The sequence below is a fragment of the Sorex araneus genome, chromosome 5, assembly GCF_027595985.1.
Source record: "Sorex araneus isolate mSorAra2 chromosome 5, mSorAra2.pri, whole genome shotgun sequence".
Lineage (NCBI taxonomy): Eukaryota > Metazoa > Chordata > Mammalia > Eulipotyphla > Soricidae > Sorex > Sorex araneus.
The window spans coordinates 180,463,193-180,479,703 of NC_073306.1; positions in this window are offsets into that span (position 1 = coordinate 180,463,193).

Consider the following 16,511-nt stretch of genomic DNA (forward strand, 5'->3'; position numbering starts at 1 on the left):
AGCTATCTGCTCCACCACTTGAACTATCTCCCCCATCCTTCCCTAAGGTGTTTTTCTTTTTTAGAAATCAGACTAACAAAATGCACAGGACCAGAGAGATTGTACAGCAAGCAGACAGGGTGCTTGCCTTGCATGCAGTGGACCTGGATTGGATCCCTGGCATCCTATCTGGAGTGGTCCCTGAGCACAAAGCCAGGAGTAAGCTCTGAAAACTGCAGGTATGGCCCCAAAATAAAAATAGAAAAATAACTTAAAAATAAAATACACAAATCTTCCGTTGCACATTTGCTAAGTTTCCTGTTTTGATTTTTGCTGGGGGTCGAACCCAGGTCTCTGTGGGCCAGGACTGTGCATTGCTGCAGAGCCCCCTTCCAGCCCAGCAAAAGGGCCTATTTTTGGGGTTTTGGGTCACACACACCTGACAGCATTCAGGGATCACTTCCACCTCCCAGAGAGTTCAAGAGACCATGCAATTTGACTGAACCTTGGGCCCCACCTACAAAACATGCACCCTTTGAGCTATCTCCGGGGTCCAACATTTGTTGAGCATTAAGCAAACGTGTTTTGAGTTTCATGCCCACTTTCATTTCCTCTTTGCAGAGGGCAACCACTGATTTTGCCCTGTTTTATCTGTTTCAGAATTTCATAAGTGGGAACTGTAAAATGTGTACCACTTGGTGTCATGTAAGACTGTTCACTCAACATACAGCAGTCCTCATTCATTCATGTTCCATGCGGTACCGGGCCAAAGAGGGGTTTGTTTTTTGGTTTCAGGTCACACTCGGCAGTGCTCAGGGATCAAACTGGGGTCAGCTGCCCACGAGGCAAATGCCCTACCAGTTGTAAGATCACCCTGCCCTGTAGAAGATCAGCTTTAGACAAGTACACGTGTCCCTGCCCCAGATCCTAAAGCCTGAGGCCTAGAGCCGACCCTCCCCTGCCCCAAAGCTTACCTTTACTTCCTGTAGGTTTGTAAGCAGGCTGGAGGGGGCCTCAGAGGACCATCCCATGAAGGCATTTTACTCATTCTGGCATCCATTGGTCTGCATCCCATCCTTTCTTCCCTGTTCCTTCCCATTAAAACCCTTTATTGTGACCATAAAGAGAGGTTTGTTGCTTTCAGGACACAAATTCACAATCTTTCAGTGTAAGAGAATCTCTCCACTCATCACCTTTTCTCTCATTCGACTGCCCCCAAGAGGCAGTGGGCCCTAACCTTCAAGGTTATGTACATGTTAGTAATTTTTTTTTCTTTTTGGGTCACACCTGGCAATGCACGGGGGTTACTCCTGGCTCTGCACTCAGGAATCACCCTTGGTGGTGCTCAGGGGACCATATGGGATGCTGGGAATCGAACCCGAGTAGGCCACGTGCAAGGCAAATGCCCTACCCGCTGTGCTATTGCTCCAGTCCCAGTAATTTCTTTCTTTTGGGGGCGAGGTGAGGGTCTCTCAAGGGTTGCTCAAGAGGCGCAAGGATTCTTTCCAGTGATTTGACAGTTGGAAATAGTTAATTTTTATTGATAAGTAGTATCCATTTGGTCATTTATCCATTTTTAAAGAAAAAATTTAAAAACCTTCATCCATGGGGATGTAAAGATAGAACAATGGCTAAGAAGTGTCCCTTGCACACGGCCAGCCCAGCGTGTTTCCCAGCACTGCCAGGAGTATCCGCTGAGCACAGAGATAGGAGTTAAGTTCTGAGCAACTACAGGTGTAATCCAAACTCCTGCCCCCATAAATAAAAAAGTTTTCAAAAATAGGCTTTCTTTTTTAGGTGTATAAACTACAAATCATTTGTTAGGTGTTGGAAATCCCATTCTGTGTTCCTTTTCATTCTTTCAGTGATGGGTGGTTTTTTGTTTTTTCTTTCGGGGTCACACCCAGCGATGCACAGGGGTTACTCCTGGCTTTGCACTCGGGAATTACTCCTGGAGGTGGCTCAGGGGGACCATATGGGATGCTGGGAATCGAACCTGGGTCGGTTACATGCAAGGCAAATGCCCTACCCTCTGTACTATCGTTCCAGCCCCTCAATGATGTTTTTTGAGGGAAAACGTTCTTACTCTGATACTGCTCCCATTTATCAATTGTTATTGACCTTCTATAGCTATGTTGTTTTCTGGTTTTAAGAAAATCTCCAAGGGGAGGCAGGAGCAATAGCACAGCGGGTAGGGCGTTTGCCTTGCACGCAGCGGACCCAGGTTCAATTCCCAGCATCCCATATGGTCCCCCGAGCACAGCCAGGGGTAATTCCTGAGTGCATGAGCCAGGAGTAACCCCTGTGCATGGCCGGGTGTGACCCAAAAACCCAAAAAAAAAAAAAAAGAAAATCTCCAAGGACCCATCAAAATATGAGTAAATGGAACAGACACTTCTCTGAGGAAGAACAAAAACTGGCCAATAGGTACATAAAAAAGATGCTCATCACCAATCATTATTAGGGAAATCCTGATCAGGACAACAATGAGATGCCATCTTACACCAGTGAGGATGGCACATATCAAAAATACTGGGAATAATCTTTTGTTGGTGGGGGTGTAGTTAAAAAGGAACTCTCACTCACTGCTGGTGAAAATGCTGTCTGTCCAATTCCCATGGAAAACAGTATGTAAGGTACTCAATAAACTAAGAAACGATCTCCCATATGACCCCGCAATTCCACTTTTGGATATCTATAACCAGGACAAGAAAACATTTATGCAAAAGAATGCATGTACATCATTATTCACTGCAACACTCAGTATAATAGCTAATATTTGGAATCAACCTAGATGTCCAATGTGGATCATGAAGATACCCTATAGATATACGATGGAATACTACACAGCTATAAGGAATGATAACATCATCCAGTTCACTGCAATATGGATGGAAGTGGAAGACATCATGTTAAATGAAGTAAGCCAGAAGAAAGAGAAATACAGGATGATATCACTTATATATGGTATTTAGAATAACTGGATAGGGAATGCACTATTTTAAAGAGGAAATGCCCAGATAAACCTTTGCCCCAGAGTATAGGGAGGAGAAGGAAAGTAAGAATGGAGTAGGGGGAGGAGAGACAGGTGAAAAGCAACAGGGGCCAGGACAGGCAGTTAAGATACTAAGGTGGCTTTAAGGAATGATAGAGCCAAATTTCAAACCAGAGAGTCAGCAGCACTGAAATTACCTTTACAACGGTGCCTATCAAAGAGGGCAGGCTGCCGGGAACCCAGGGACACTGGTGGAGGGAAGTTGACACTGGGGATGGGACTGGTGCTGCAATAGTACAGGTTTAAAACTCGATGATGAATACCTTTGTAAATCACAGTGCTTTAGTTTAAAAAGAAGAGGAAAGCTTCCAGGTTCCAGAGAAACGACTCAATGAACTACTAAGCACATGAGTGTAGACACCCTGGGATCAATCCCTGGCACTTCCTGGTTGCTGGATCACCACCAGGAGTGACCCCTGAGCACTGACACTGCTAAATGTAGCCCCCAAACCAAAATACAAAACGAAAGAAAGAAATCTGTGGGGCTGGAATGATCGTGCAGTGGGCGGGGCATTTTATCACCTTGCACATGGCCACATGGGTTCAATGCCCAGCATCCTATATACTCCCAGGAGCACTGCCAGGAGCAATTTCTGAGCACAGAGCCAGGAGTAAGCCCTGAGAGGAATGACCCCCAAACAAAACAAAACATGAGAAATCTGTGCCTACTTCATGGTAGAGAAATTTCTGTTTTCCTCTAACAATTTTACCAGTTTAGTTTGTCCGTTTGGAACTGCAACCCAAGTGGTTCAGATTCTTGCAACAGCCTGACTAGACTAAGACCCGGGGACTTTTCCCTACATAGACACCCAGTGACTCTGCACGTTCTATGAAAGGCCACATTCCCAGGCTTGACAGTTCAGTCACAAGTAACAAGTCCCTCACATCCCACTTGTATAGCCATGAGTGACACCCCTGCCTCCAGCCAGAAAAGTGTCAGAAGGAGCCCCTCAGCTGCCTCCCACCGAAAACAAATCTCCCCCCAATATTTCTGTAATATTTTTGACTGAATCACCACGAATAACAAAGTTATTCATGATTAAATTTCAGGCATACAATATTCCAACATCAGATCCCCTCACCAGTGCCCACTGATCACATGCTTTTATGAAATCAAGTGACTATATGTGTTTTTTTTTTTTTTTTTTGGTCACACCCGGCATCAGGGATTACTCCTGGCTCCATACTCAGGAATTACTCCTGGAGGTGTCTGGAGTAATACAGGATGCTGGGGATCAAACCAATGTCAACTGCGTGCAAGGCAAACACCCTACCCGCTGTAGCCCCCAAGTGTCTATATTTATTTGGGTTTATTTTCCATCCCTGTTCCATCCTGTAAGACTTTTGTTTGGCTTTACACCAATCTTGGTTGTCTTCATCACAACAGATTTATCATTATCCTTATAAATATCAGAGAACTGAATTTTTTATTTAATGAAATCTAAGCATAAATAGCCTTGTGGTTGCGTCAGAGCCATAGTATAGCAGGTTGGGCATTTGCCTTACCTGTGCCCAACCCAGATTCGATCCTCAGCATCCTGAATGGTTCCCTGAGTACAGCCAAGAGTAATCCCTGAGCACTGCCAGGTGGGAGCCCAAAACAAACAAACCAAAAATATTTTGAATAGCCTGGTGGTTAGTGGTTACACTAGACAGAACAGATACAGAGAACATTTCCCTCCTGCACAGGAAATGCTGTTGGCAGCACTGCTTAGAAAATCCTCACAACCTGTTTCATAGCTACAGAGTATCTTGAGTTAATTGATAGATGCTCTTTTTTATTTTTAATTGGTGAATCACCATGAGATACAGTTACAGACTTAAAAAGTTTCGTGCTTGCTTTTCAGTCATACAATGCTTGAGTATCCATCCCTCCACCAGTGCCCATTTTCCACCACCAATGGCCCCAGCATCCCTCCCACCACCCCCACCCCGTCTCCTGCGCGCGCACACACACACACACACACACACACACACACCTCTCTGTGGCAGGGTATTCCCTTTTGCTCTCTCTCTCGCTCTCCTTTTGGGTGTTGTGGTTTGCAATAGAGGTATTAAGTGGTCATCATGTTCGGTCTATAGTCTACTTTCAGCCCGCATCTCCCATCCCGAGTGGGCCCTCCTAGCACCATTTACTTTGTGGTCCCTTGTCTATCTGAGCTGCCTTTTCCCCCAGCATGTGAGGCCTCTAAGCTGTGGAGTAATCCTCCTGGTACTTATCTCTACTATTCTTGGGTGTTAGTCTCCCATTCTGTTACTTTATATTCCACAAATTAGAGCAATCTATGTCTGTCCCTTTCTTTCTGACTCATTTCACTTAACATAATACTCTCCATGTTGATCCACCTATATGCAAATTTCATGACTTCATCTTTTCTAACAGCTGTGGTGAGCAGGCCTTCAGCATATAGCTTGCGGTCAAACATTCGCATAAACAGGTTGAGAAAGCCATTTTACAAGAACCGGAGGACTGGGACATTTTTACAAGAGCAGGATGGTTAGCCAACAGGAACAGACAGATCAGCCTTCTGGATATCTACTGTTATCTCCCCAAGTTGGCCTGGGGGCCATTAGTTACTTCTAGTTTTACCTTAAGGCCATGACACAAGTAGATTGAAGACTAAGCATACATAAGCGCTGTGGAGTTACAATAAAGTAGCTTTTGCTTTTGCTCACCTCTCTCTGTATGTATGTGTGTGTGTGTGTGTGTGTGTGTGTGTGTGTGTGTGTGTGTGTTTGTCTCCCCTCTCCCTATCACTCTTGCACCCTCTCCTCGTGAACCCCGTTATCCAGTTCCGCATGACGGGACAAACAGCTGCATAGTATTCCATTGTGCAGATGTACCAAAATTTCTTTAACCAGTCATCTGTGCTCGGGCACTCGGGTTTTTTCCAGATTCTGGCTATGGTAAACAGTGCCGCGATGAACATATAAGTGCAGGTGTCATTTCTACTATACTTTTTTGCATCTCCGGGATATATTCCCAGAAGAGGTATTGCTGAGTCAAATGGGAGCTCAATTTCTAATTTTTTGAGAAGCGTGAATGGACGCTCTTTTTATTTATTGTTTCTGGTTTGAGGGTCTTACTCCATGGTGTCTGGGGCTACTCCCAGCGTGGTGCTGGGAATTGAACTAGATGCAAAGCTTTGAGCTGTCTCTGGTCCAGAATGTTCTTTTTATTTATTTATTCTGGTCCACACCCAGCTGTGCTCACAGCTCACTTCTGCTTCTGCACTTAGAGATCACTCCTGGTGGGACTCGGGACCATATGGTATGTCAGGAATCGAATCCAGGTGAGCTGCATGAATGCAAGTGCCTTACCTACTATACTGTCTCTCCAGCCGCCATAATTCTTTTTTTTTTTTTGCTTTTTCTTGGGTCACACCTGGCGATGCACAGGGGTCACTCCTGGCTCTGCACTCAGGAATTACCTCTGGCAGTGCTCAGGGGGCCATATGGGATGCTGGGAATCGAACCCGGGTCGGCCGCATGCAAGGCAAATGCCCTACCCGCTGTGCTATCACTCCAGCCCCCTAAAATGCTTTTAAAAATATATGTAAAAAATCTCATTTTTATCCCCTCCCTGATCTCATTCACTTCTTTGGCCCTGCACTTTTAGCAGTGAAGAAAAAAATTTCAGATATTGGAGAGCTTAATGCTTTAAAATATATTTCTTGGAATCAGACACCTTAAATTATGAAGCTACCCCAGATCACAGAAAAGATTCTTGCTGTCGTCCCATTACCTGTTGTTTATTTTGTACTCTAGTTTTTTTTTTTTTTTTTTGCTTTTTGGGTTGCACCCAGCAATGCACAGGGGTTACCTCCTGGCTTTGCACTCAGGAATTACTCCTGGCGGTGCTCGGGGGACCATATGGGATGCTGGGAATCAAACCCGGGTCGGCCATGTGCAAAGCAAATGCCCTACCCGCTGTGCTATTGCTCCAGCCCCTTATTATGTACTCTGGTACCCGATCACACTTAACAGTTCAATTATAGGTCTCCCCGGACTATCAGTAGAGATGTTTGTGTTTGCCCCAGACCTAGCATCAGAGATGAGTTAGCACTGACTCCTTCCTGTGTAAGACAAAGCGTATTTATATCCTTGCTATTTTTTCCAGGGGTTAGAGGGAAATACACCTGCTGGTCTCCTCTAGCTTCGTGCTCAGGGTCCATGCCTGGTGGCGTTTGGGAGCGGTATACAGGCTGGGATTCAAACCACTGCTGGGGCAACAGCATGGCAAGTGCCTAAACCTCTGTACCATCTCTGGGGACCCCCACATTGTCACTTTTAAAATTCCACGTCTTGGGGGCCGGAGCGATAGCACAGCGGGTAGGGCGTTTGCCTTGCACGCGGCCGACCCGGGTTCAATCCCCGGCATCCCATATGGTCCCCCGAGCACCGCCAGGAGTAATTCCTGAGTGCAAAGCCAGGAGTAACCCCTGAGCATCTCTGGGTGTGACCCAAAAAGCAAAAAAAAAAAATTCCACGTCTTTATTTCTTCGTGCAGTGCTTGCTGGATAACCCTCTCTTTCGCTATGTCTTGTGTTTACAGTAATGGCCTTTATCATCGTTTCCAGATTTTAGTGTCACAAAGGACCTTAGGCATCACCTATATCACTACAGGGACAAGTATTTATTGAGCTAATGGATAAGACTAGCTGTGCTAGTCCTCGAGAAAGACTACAGCCCAACCACTTGCACTTGAGGCTATGGTGCGGGTAGAGGGGGTTTGGCTCCCTTTGAGCTGCATTGGTTATTTGCAAGAAGGGGATAGCACAGGGTGTCCTTACAGCTGTGCTCAGGGTTTACTCCTGGTTCATACTCAGGGATCATTCCTAGTGGGGCTTGGGGGCCTATAGGGGGTGATGGGAATTGAGCCTCGGTCAGCTGCAAGTGCCCTACCTGCTGTACTATCTCTCGAGCCTCCGTCACCTGTGATTTCTTAATGATCAAAGCAACATTGAGAACTATTTATCTCGTTTTGCAAATGATCAAAGTAAGGGTGTTTGTTTTTGAAGGATGTCCAAGTCCTACAGCTAATAAATGTTAAGAGTTGAGATTTTTATTTAAAAATATAAATAAAAATTAAAAAGTGTTGAGATTTAACTTATGAATCCCTACAACCATCATCTCTACAGGACCTATGATCTTTCATAGGGCCTTTTCCTCTCTGGAAACATTTTCTAGCTGATGTGGCTTTTGGGAGCGGTATACAGGCTGGGATCTATCTAGCTGATGGGGCAGACATCCAGCCATCCAGTCATTCAGTTCACATTCAGGGAACTTACACTTTAGTTCAGAACAAACAGACCTTGAAAAGGGAACAGGCCAGAGCAATGTACAGTGAGTAAGGTGTTCGCCTTGCAGGCAGTTGACCGGGGTTCAATCCTCAGCACCATATATGGCCCGGAGTACCACCAGGAGTTATTCCTGAGTACAATGCCAGGAGTAACCCCTGAGCATCACCAGGTATGGCACCAAAACCAAAAAAAAAAAAAAGAAAAAGGAGGAGTGGGGAGGAATAGATTAGATATCACAGGGGAAGGAGAGGCCAGCGCAGTACTACAGAGGGCAGATTGCTTGACTTGTAAGCAGCGGGCCCAGGTTCAACTACCGGCACTCTGGGAGTAAGCACAGGCAGGTGTGGACCCAAAACAAAAACAACAAAAAATGTTAAAGGAAAGGAAGGTCACAGGAGATAAAGCGACTGTATCCTATAGGCTGCCAATCCCTGCGTTACACAGCTGCCTTTGAAGAACGAAGCAGGGGCAGGCCACCAGGAGCCCAGGAGAGCAGCTCGAGAGTCCCGAGACGACAGACTGCTCTGGAGAGGCCCCAGGAGCCCCGGCCTGGATGATGCCGTGGTGTTGGGCGAGGCAACCTGATTACAGAGTCTTCCAGAACACACGAGATATTTACAGCACAGTTGTGGATATTTCTTATGGCCACCACAGGAAATTAATGCATTCAATACTACTCACATCGCTCAAGACTGTGGTGGGGCTAGAAAGATAGTCCAGCAGCTAAGGCAGTCACAGCCGACTTGGATCCACTGCACCCAGTATGACCCCGAGCACGCCAGGAACAGTCCAAAAGAACCAATCGTCATCATCACCATCACCACCACTATGTGGTAAGGAGCTAGAGCACTTCTAACCCAACAGGGAGTGAAACAGGGAGTCAGACCCCTCCTCACAGAAGGCTCCTTTGCAGAGGGTCAATAATAGCATTTAAATGCTAGAACTCATTTGAGGACAGTTTAGGGGCAGTGTTGTCACAGTCTCAATTTAAAGTAGTCATTGTGGGGCCGGAGCGATAGCACAGCGGGTAGGGCGTTTGCCTTGCACACAGCCTACCCGGGTTCGATCCCCGGCATCCCATATGGTCCCCCAAGCACTGCCAGGAGTAATTCCTGAGTGCAAAGCCAGGAGTAACCCCTGAGCATCACTGGGTGTGACCCAAAAAGCAAAAAAATAAAATAAAATAAAATAAAGTAGTCATTGTTCCCTTCTGTACGGGTTTCTATACGGGTTAGTTCCTCTCATTGTCCTGTGGGCAACCTGACACGCACTTCCACAGCCAAGGAGTCTTGGCCAGGGAAGCGCTGGGCTAAGAGCCGGGAGGTAAGATACCTGAGAAAGAGGGCCTAGAGCAATAGCACAGTGGATAGGGCATTTGCCTTGCACGCGGCCGATCCAGGTTCGATTCCCAGCATCCCATATGGTCCCCTGAGCACCACCAGGGGTAATTCCTGAGTGCAGAGCCAGGAGTAACCCCTGTGCATCGCCGGGTGTGATCCAAAAAAAACCGAAAAAAAAAAAAAAGATACCTGAGAAAGGAACAAAATCAAACAGGGAACTGGGGCACACTTGGCACACTGCAAATCTGTGCTTGATCCTTTGCATCCCATATGGTCACCTGAGCACTGCCAGGAGCAATTCCTGAGTCCAGAGCCAGGAGTGAGCCCTGAGCAGCAGTGGGTGTGCCCTGCCCACCTCAAAACCTGAAACTAACAAACACGCTGATGCTTGGTCCTTCCAGGAGAAAGGAATAGTGAGGTTTGTCGGCAGACACCGTTCTTTCCCTTCACCTCCCACCTCTGCATGACAGGGTCTAAGTAAAACAGTTCTTCTTTCCGTATTTGAGCCACAACCAGCAGTCCTCAGGGTTTACTCCAGGCTCTGCACTCAGGGGGCACTCCTGCAAGGCGCAGGGAATCTACAGGGTACTGGGGATGGAGGACAGGTGGCTGCATGCCAGGCAAACACCCTCCCCACTCTAGCGACACTGGCCCCCAGTATAGTAGTTCTTAATTGCCGCGGCCCATGTGGCCAACTTGAATCTCGGTCGGAGAGAGGGAATGAGAGTTGAGTGGGCTAGGGAGGACTGCATGCAATAATACGACATACAGCAAGTTTACTGAAATCCAAGCGGGTTTATATAGTCTTATTTTAGCAATGATCAGCAGGTTACATAAGTGGCATAAACATTATTATTATTATTATTATTATTATTTTTGCTTTTTGGGTCACACCCGGCGATGCTCAGGGGTTGCTCCTGGCTCTGCACTCAGGAATTACTCCTGGCGGTGCTCAGGGAACCATATGGGATGCTGGGAATCGAACCCAGGTTGGGCTGCGTGCAAGGTAAATGCCCTACCTGCTGTGCTATCGCTCCAGCCCCAGTGGCATAAACACTATTAATCAAGCGGCACAAGCAACTTTATTTTTGCCAACATTACTTGTTTTGTGGTTCCTTCTCTCAGCCCTGAGAAACGTGGGAAAGCAGATGTGGCCTTGAGCATGGCCAAGGCAGACGTGAGTCAATCCTCCCTTCAGCCTCCTCTCGAGTCCAGCTGCCAGAGTATGGTGGCCCTGTGACCCCCTTTCCAGGCTGGCCGACAGAGCATGGTGGCCCTTCGGCCGCCTGTCAGGAGATGACTGGCCCTCACGCCAAGTTTCTCCATACTCATTCCCGTTTACAGGAACTAAGGTAGGGGGTGCCTAGGCCTCCTCCGCACCCAGTCCCCATTTACAGGGACAGAGGGGGGGGTGTCCAGGCGCGTCCCCAAGACTTAATTAGGGGGTATCAAAGGCAATTGTACACTGGACCTCACTGGTTTACCCTGAGCAAAGAATTTGGTCAAGACAAAGAGCAGGGCAGAGCCAAAGCATTTTTATTGGAAAGTAACAGTACATGCAAGTGACTGGGAATGGGTGAAGTGAGGGGGGGACACAGAGGGAGGGGCCAGGGACACAGAAAGGGGGAAGACTACAGGGGGAGTTAGGTAGAATCACAGAGGTGGGTTTCAGGCCTGGTTATCTTGAAGGAAAGGACAGGTAGGGAAAGAACTTGATGGCCTGAAGGAGATGAACTTCAGCTGGTTAAGCTTTCCCTGCTGCCTGTACGTACAATGACCACTCAGGATTGGGGATAGCAGAACCAGCACCTTGTTTGGGGCCCACATGCAGCAAAGATCAGGGGTGACTGTTTCTGCACTCAGGAATTACCCCTGATGGTTCTGGGAAAAACAAATGCCAGGGGTTTGAACCCAGGTTGTTTGCATCCAAAGCCAAACACCCTACCTGCTATACTATTGCTCTGGCCCCGTTTCTCCTGAGGCCAAAGTTCAGGAGACCTTTACCAGAAAATTGTCTGGTCATTCTGTGGGCTGGTCAATATTGAGTTAGAAAAGAAATGAGAGTTTCAAAAATTTTTTTCTTTTTATTTTTTATCATCAGTAACATGCTTTACAAAGGGATTTGGGAATATGCAAGAATGTTCCTTCTAAGTGGTATTCTACCGAGAACCCCCCAAGTTCCAGAAACAGCATCCGCTTGTGTTCCGATTGTGGGACCCACCTGGGCTGCGGGGGGGGGGGGGTAGGCGGGAACTGAGTGGGGATGGGTATGAGGGAGTGTGGGGAGGGATAACTAAAGATTCTTCTCGAAAAGGAGCTTGATGGAATTGACAGCCTCATCCGTGTACTGTGGATAGCGGTTCCTGCTCCCGGGGGTCTCTTCAGCACCACAGGGAAGAAGGGAAGACATATTAAGGGCATTACACATTCGAAGGGTTACGCTAGGGTTTTGTAGCATGAGCTCATTGTATTTTCTAAGCCTCTTGGCATTCAGCCAACGAGGCGCCTCTCGCTCTAAAAGGTCGGTGAGCTGATGGGGAGAGAAGACCCCCAAGGGTTGCCCCCAACTCAGTTTAGATGCCATTTTTATCAAGACTGCAGTGGCCGCCAGGGGCCTCAGATGTTCTGGCCAGGACTGGGCCACCGGATCTAACTGCTGTGACAAATACCCCACGCGGTGTCTGACAGACCCTACAGGCTGGGTGAGCACTCCCAGGGCTACTCCCTGTGCCTCAGTTGTGAACAAATGAAATGGTTTGTCCATTCTGGGGAGGTCTAGGGCTGGTGCCACCAAGATCTCCTGTTTCAGCTGCTCAAAGGCATTATCTTGGTCTGGGCCCCAGTAAATGATGGATCTTTCCACACCCCTTAAAGCTTCATAGAGTGGTTTAGCTTTGAGCTGGTAGCCCACTATCCACTGTCTGCAAAAATTCATCTTGCCCAGAATGGCACGCAACTCACTCTTCGTGGTGGGCCGGGGCAGGCAACTGATGCCATGGACCCTCTCAGCAGAGAGACCGACTTGTCCTGGGGTCAAGACAAGGCCCATATACCGGACACTCTGAGTGACAAGTTGGACTCTGCTTCTGGAGGCCTTGTAACCCTGTTGGGCAAAGAAGTTCAGAGCCTGGACCGCATGCAGGGCCGCCAACTCCCGAGTAGGAGAGCAGACGAGGATATCATTGAAGTACTGAAGGACCCTTCCCTGGTCCAAGCGCAAGTTTCCCAGGTCCCTAGCTAGGGCCTCTGCCATGTAGCGGGAGGTATCTCGAAATCCCTGGGGCATCACTGTCCAGGTCAGTTGCCGGGGTCTCCCCTGTGCACCTGCCCACTCAAAAGCAAAGAGGTATTGCGAAGCTTCATGCAACGGGACACAGAAGGAAACATTGAACACCGTAAACCAGCAGGAATCGGGGGGAATCTGACCCAGAATGTCACGTGGATTAGGTTCTCCTGGGCCTCTGGAAGGCAGAGCCTGATTAACTGCTCTCAGATCCAGGACCAGGCGGTATTCTCCATCTTCCTCTTGCACGGGAACAATGGAGCTGTTACAAGGAGATCTGCAGGGTTTAAGTAAGCCACATTTTAAGAATCTGTCAATGAGGGGTTGAAGTCCAGCTTTTGCTTCTGGCGCTAGTGGTTTCTGTTTCTGGTACAGGCAGGCGCAGGAGTGCAGCTCGATGCTGACGGGGGTGGCTGAGCTGGGCCGTCCCGGGACGTCATCTTCCCAGAGCCGCCGATCAACGCGGGCAGCTACTAAGGCCTCAGGGTCTGTTTCTGAGTCGATACTTCCGTCAAAGATGAAGTAGGCGCCCATTTTCAAGAGAAGATCCCGTCCAAAGATAGGAAAGGGAATCTCTTGTCCCGCGAGCTCATCTTCCCAGAGATGCATTCTAAGCAGGAAGGCATTAAGGTCTAGTTTCTTCATACAGATTTGGGTTCCGATTCTCGAGAGAAGATCCCTTCCCAGGACTGGGGTGTGATTCTCAGGGATGAACAAAAACTGGTGTGTAAATGAGGCCCCGTACCAGAAACAGCGAAGGGGCCGAGTAAACCGTATCCTTCTCTTCAGCATGGCCACTCCTGACGCCTGACAGGAATCGGAGGAGAGGAGTCCAGAGAAGGAATTTAACACAGAGTGGTCAGATCCTGTAGATACTAGAAAATCGACTTCCCTACCTGCCACGACCAACGTCATCCTAACCCCTCTCTCTGGTATTTTGAGCTGCGGGGGCATAGTTAGATCTATTCTGGGCCCAGGGTCCTTGTGTCCGGGGCTCCCACAGAAGACGCTGGGAACGCTGACCCGCAGTGCTTCCATTGTGTTGGCTTCCACACTGGTGGCAGGTTCTAGACACGGTCTTCAGAGCAGGGCACCCTGGAGGGGAGGCAAAGCTTGACTCCCAGCTGTAAGAGAGCGAGAAATAGCAGAATGAGAGCACCTGATTCCAGAAAATCCCCTCTGCAGTTCAGAGGCTGACCCTAGGGGAGGGAGGAGTCTCACTAAGAGTTTCTCTCTTCTTCAGCCTGACCAACTGCAGAAAGGCCTGTCTCCCCACCCGCCACTTCTGGGTCACACCCAGCGGTTCTCAGGGCTTCTTCCTGGCCCTTAGCGATCACTTAGGGATCACTCCTGGCAGTGAGGGTGACCATTTTGGGTGCCAGGAATCAAATCTGGTTCTGCTGTCTGCAAGATAAGTACCCTATCCTACAGAAGAAGAGGCTTGTGTCCAAGTGACCTCCAGCAGACAATGTTCTGAGGAATCCCTACCTATCAGAATGTCACTGGTGTCCCACTACGCGACAGAGTCTAAGCCTGAATGGAAGCCTGAATGGATGGTGTACCAATACCATCCCACGGGGCATAGATGGGAAGAGAGCCCTCACCCACAAAGACAAAGTGGAGCGCACGGGGCACATGACTGGCGAGCCAGTGAGGTGCAAAGGTCGCAGGGAAAACAAAAACGGGGCAGCTAGCAGGAGAGCGCCCACCAAGGGGCAGCCAGGTGAAGGTGGGTCGGACACCTCTGGGGGAAAGGGGCGCCAATAAGCTAAGAGGAACAAGGAGGTGCAGGGACTCTGAGCCACATGTGTCAGGGGCTCTACCAGGACATGGGGAAGAAGGAAAAGTCCAGCCCGGGAATTATCACCCACAAGCAGAAAAGCGAGACACAAGCCCAGCCCCGACACCTTTACCTGAGTCCAGTGGTATCTCCCCGTCACGGCACCGAAGATGCCACCAGAACATAAGCCAGCACCGGGCAGTCCTCGGGAACTGTCTCCTGAAGGAAAGAACTCAGTTGAGAGACGAAGGCTAGGAAGGGGTCTAAGCAGTTCTGTTGTAAAGCAACAGGACACACTCCAAACATATACCACAAACTAGCAGGGGGGTGACACGAGTGACACTCAGGGGTAATTCTGCACAGGGATGATCCTGGTGCAGCTAGGAGGACTATTTGCTGTGTCCAGCATTGAACCTGGGTCAGCTGTGAGGAAGCCAAGTGCGCTGCCCACTGTCCACTTTCTGCCTCTCAACTGGCAGCTCCTCCCTGACCACCTTCCCTTGTGTTCTGCTCTTGGGGGTTCCCTCTGGTTTCCCACCACTGGACTCCCCTGCCCCTGCAAGGATCCCTGATGTCCTTCCGGGCACAGCTGCAAGTGCCCCGCCTCTGGATTCCCACCTAACAATGGCCTGTGCCAGGCTCAGGGCCACATAAATGGGGCAGTTTCCTCTTTTGCCAACAGGGACTCACTAGTCAGAGCAATGATTTTGTTAGCTGGGGGCAAGGCAAAAGCTGCAAGCTATTTATTGGGTAAATATGGACCTCTGGGTTTCCCTGCAGAATTCATGTATAAAAGCCCGTTATATATTCTAGCAACTCTGGATTGTGTGTTGTTGTTTTTTTGCTTTTTGGGTCACACCCGGCGATGCACAGGGGTCGGTCACTCCTGACTCTGCACTCAGGAACTACCCCTGGCAGTGCTCAGGGGACCATATGGGATGCTGGGAATCGAACTGGGACGGCCGCATGCAAGGCAAACTCCCTACCCGCTGTGCTATCACTCTAGTCCCAACTCTGGATTGTTTTAAGGGGCTTCTTCTTGTGATTTTGATTTCATCTCTACAGTTGTAAGACAACCACCTGCAATAAACCCGAGTTTTGTGTGGAGCAGGGTGACGGGCACTGGAGCAGATAAGCCCCGACCTTACAAAGCGCTCCTGAAGCGAGGCCCTGAGGAAGGGCGTCTCTGGGCGACACTGGCAAGAACAGGGTGTCAGCACGGGGTGTCCGGCCTTGAGCCTCACTCAAACCCGACCTCCTAGTCACGTGCGCCAGACGCAGAAACAAGTCATCCTGACCGCAGCAGCCAGCCTTGAGTGGGACTGGACTGGGGTAAAGCAGAGGAGAAAGGTAATGCGCAACCTGATGTGATTGGGCCTTCCTGTAAGCAGAGACCCTCGATAAAATACGTGTGTATTTGGCAAGAACGTGAACAGCCACCAGCTGCTCCCAGAGGGCGTTTCTCCACGCGCCCGTCATTCCTCGCCCCACGTCAGCCTGGACCCGGTGCACAAAGTGTCCCGGCACCCTGGGGGGAAATTCCCCTAAAGGAGGGGCCTTACATCTGCTAGGATAATGTTTAATCCCACCTGTGTACCCCGGCCCTTCCCGACTTTTTATATAACTACTGTAAGAGAGAAGCAGGAGGAAGAGGAGGGAGGCAGGAGGAGTAACTACACTGTAATAGAAGAGTGAGGAGAGAGAAGAGGAGAAAGGAGGAAGAAATGGTCCGTGACTACCAAGCAGCCCATGGCCCCCGTTCCTCCATCCA